The sequence below is a fragment of the Haplochromis burtoni genome, unplaced genomic scaffold, assembly GCF_018398535.1.
Source record: "Haplochromis burtoni strain Fernald_Lab_line unplaced genomic scaffold, NCSU_Asbu1 Contig_8, whole genome shotgun sequence".
Taxonomy (NCBI): Eukaryota; Metazoa; Chordata; class Actinopteri; order Cichliformes; family Cichlidae; genus Haplochromis; species Haplochromis burtoni.
The window spans coordinates 4,111,809-4,115,324 of NW_024582369.1; positions in this window are offsets into that span (position 1 = coordinate 4,111,809).

The following is a 3,516-nucleotide window of genomic DNA, read 5'->3' on the forward strand; positions in this document are numbered from 1 at the left end:
AAAAATGCTTCTGTCAGAAGCAATCTTAAATGGAAACTAGCATGCTAATTTCCTGCTAAAATAAAACCTCTTTTTCAGGAGGACCTGGGAGAACAACCACCTTGGTCATTATATTGGAGCTGAAAGATTTTGAACCATTTTGGCTTGTCAATGTTCCAGTCTTGTTGGGTTGCCTAGGTAACCCTATAGTATTTACTCCCAGGTCGTTCGTCAATCAGCGGTATCCTTTGCTGTCATTGGTAGCCACTTCAATTGCTCTCCTTAAGTTAAGAGAGAAGCTGATCTTGTGACCCACTCACTTTGTGCCACCAGCAGTTATTTCGCCTCTAGTGACTTTAAATGACCTGTGGTCTCTGATCACCGCATCGCTGCCAATGTGGACACAGCCTCAGTTTTCAAATCTAGCTGCTGTCAATTGCTGACACTAAGCTACCCCATCCAAGGCAGATCCTGAACTACCAGACAGTTTGAGTGCTTTTTTTTAAAATAGCTATTCCCAACCTCTCACCACTATTCACAGAGGTATGGTACTTTTTAAACTGGAGAAAAACAAAACAGTAGGCCCACACATCTAACCCCTCACTAAGTCACTGCTCATAACAACTGACTCCAGTCTTCATGGACATCTATAATGCTTCACTCAGCCCAACAAGGTACCTGCTTGCTTCAAAAATTCCAAACCTATTTCGAACTCAAGAAGAATATCTAACATTAAAGCCTACAGGTTTGTGGCCCTGACATCGCTGGCAATGAAGACATCTGAGCACAAATTGGTGGCACACATTAAATTAGTCACAGCCCCCCTGATGGATTCGCTACAGTTTGCATACTGTCTAAACCAGCCTACAGATAATGCAGTCAACCTGCACTTCACCTTACCTGGAAACCAAATATAATTACATAAGAATTTGACTTGGTGATTTCAGTTCCGCTTTTAAAACTACAAACCCTGTAAAGCTTTTCAGGAAACACATCAGCACATCACTTTTCCTCTGAGTCCTAGATTTTTTTTTTAAAGGGGTCAAGTTGTAAGATTAGGCTGAGTCCTTTTTACCTCTTCTCCCTCTTCACTATTGACTTTATATCAACAGCAAACTCTTTCAGGACTTTAAAATATGTGGACTAATCTCAAAAGATAGAAGAGGAAACACAGGTTGGAAGTGGAGAAGTCACTGAAATGGTGCGGGAGAAATGAATGAAAATAATGACATGGGTTATCAAACATAACCTGGAAAATTGCTAAATGATGTTCCCCACTAAATTGTTTCTTTCTTATTCTAGTGCCATTACCAGTTTTTGTAGGTAAATGAAAATTTATAAATTTTAATTTCAGATAAAAAACAAAAAAATCACATTTCATTCTAGGGGAAGTGTGCCCGTCACTGGCTGTGCTGCCAATTCTACACTACTAGCTTTGTGACATAATGTTGATAGTCAGGCATGCTTTGCAGTTTAGATTGGAAAAGATAAGCACAAGGTTGAATCCATGTTGGCTTTCATGCTTTAGAGAAGGCTACAAAAAGACAACAGTCACCAGACACTTTGTTGGTATCTGACCAGATTATAGTTGGTATCTGACCACTGTCCACAACTCTGCTGTGTCTGATAGTTAATGGTTGTCCAACCACCATTGGACAGTCTCTGCCCAAGGGATTAGTTTCACAAACATTCCATGGCTCGCCACCATCCACCATGCACAGAAATCCTGATTCATTGCGTTGTAACATGTCTTTGAGCAGGTTCCTTTGAAACAATGTTGTCAGCAGAAATACTGAGGTTCAATAAATGTTTAAAAATGTATGATTTCTATACATTAATGTAGCTACAGTGGAGCCACGGTAAATGTTTTATTTTGTGCAACCAAGTGTATAACTATGGAAAGACTCAAGCATCATTGCTATCAATTTCCAATCACTAGAACATTATGCTCTGATTAAGGAATAATAATCTAGAAGAAAACTTCACAAGGATTATGGATTTTGACGATGATGTGTTAATGCCTACCGTCTGTATAGTCAGAAATGATATGATGAAAAGATATAACTGCAATGCATACTCATATAATCACATATTTTCATATTTTTCAGGTGATATAAATGACCGAAAACGGCAGCAGTCATTTGTGTCTGTCTTAGTATGATTAGCGTTCCTTTAGCGACATATAAGATGTTACAGACCAACATCATATCGCCAATATCTCCCAGTAACTATAGGTTGACAAGTTTAAGGCTGAAATAAATACAAAGTGATTATATTAATTACAGCAATAACAATCCCAAATATATACACATGTAATACTGATGAAGTAAATAACTTTCATCCAGCACTTACATGTGGGACATGGTACAGTATGTCACAAAGACAGAGAAGGTAATTGCTGAGTAATTTTATGCAGCTGCAACCTTTATGCGCTGCCTGACTCTTCTGCAGAATGTAATGTTTGGCTCTTTACGTAATCACTTAACTGTTTCTTATACTGAGCAGGCTGTCTCCAACAACTACAAAAACCTGGCACCCAAGAGCAGTAGTAATTTTACCTGACACTGCTCTTTAGCTGACCCTGGTCTTTGACCTGCCTGGAAAGGCACAAGCAAAAAGATTATTCTGTCCGCGGGGATCAATAGAGTATCACAAAAAGCTTACATTGTATTCTCCTCTACCTTGGTGTTTTAGTTGAAGCGAGAAACTGAGAAAAAGGTGATCTCTTATATGCTATTTTAGTCATTTAAAGGATAAAATCCTAAAATGCCACAAATGTAGCAAATGATATACAGCATGCAGGTCTTTAAAATGTCTTTCCATACCCCACAAGAGCAACTCCACATGAACACAAACACCTTTTGTGCCTCAGGGGTTTATGACTTGATGTAGTGTTGTTTCTTTTTCAAAAGACACTCCATTTATATTGCATATATTGAAAACTTTCTCAGCCTCTTTGTCCATAATACTATGACGCATTTGTCACAGTTTGCAGGGGTACAGCACTACAGGATCCATTAGTGGGATGAGCTGCTATATGTACTGTTGCGCTGTTGTAACTACAAAAGACAGACATGCATTTGTGTGCACACTGGTTTGTGAGTCTCTCATCGTTCACATGTGAGGTAGACACGACTCCATTTGTACATAAATTTGTGGACAGTTGGCCGCGAACATGTGTGCGTCAGTCTGTTTTATCTGCGTGGTATGGCACCGCGGCTTACATGATTTAGCTAGTAATTAGAGAATAGAGACGTATCCAATTATTGGGGTTATGAAATATCACCCTGTCTCAGTAGTTATTCCAGTACTGTCTGCACCCTGCCATATTATTACGCCAGCTGCATATATGATTAGGTGTGTGCATGTGTGTGTAAAAGAGAGAGGAAGAGAGAAGAAGATAGTGAAAGAAAAAGAGTACAGTATATGAGTCTATCTAGAAGAGGCAGTGTCTACAAAGGAAACTCATTTATGCTCAATGTAAATTATAGGTGGCAGGACCACATGCTTGTAGGAACCGCAGCCAAAGCTGTTGCA